The following is a 315-nucleotide window of genomic DNA, read 5'->3' on the forward strand; positions in this document are numbered from 1 at the left end:
GGTGCCTGACGGGGGGTTCGGGTCATGGAGGGACAGACGGACTCGAGCTCTGGGCTCGGAAGCTCCCGGCACAAGTTCAGGCAGGGGATGTGGCGGACGGACAGACGGACATGGACCGGGGGGCTCAGACGTCCAGCACGTGGTTCAGGCAGGAGATGGACAGGTGACACATGGATGGACAGACAGACGTGAGCTGGGACACTCAGGCACCCAGGTAGGAGATGTTGCAGAACTGACACACGGACAGACAGACAGACGTGAGCTGGGGGCGCTCAGACATCCAGCACGTGGTTCAGGTAGGAGATGTAGCAGATG

Source organism: Corapipo altera, unplaced genomic scaffold (assembly GCF_003945725.1).
Source record: "Corapipo altera isolate COAL_440 unplaced genomic scaffold, ASM394572v1 311, whole genome shotgun sequence".
Lineage (NCBI taxonomy): Eukaryota > Metazoa > Chordata > Aves > Passeriformes > Pipridae > Corapipo > Corapipo altera.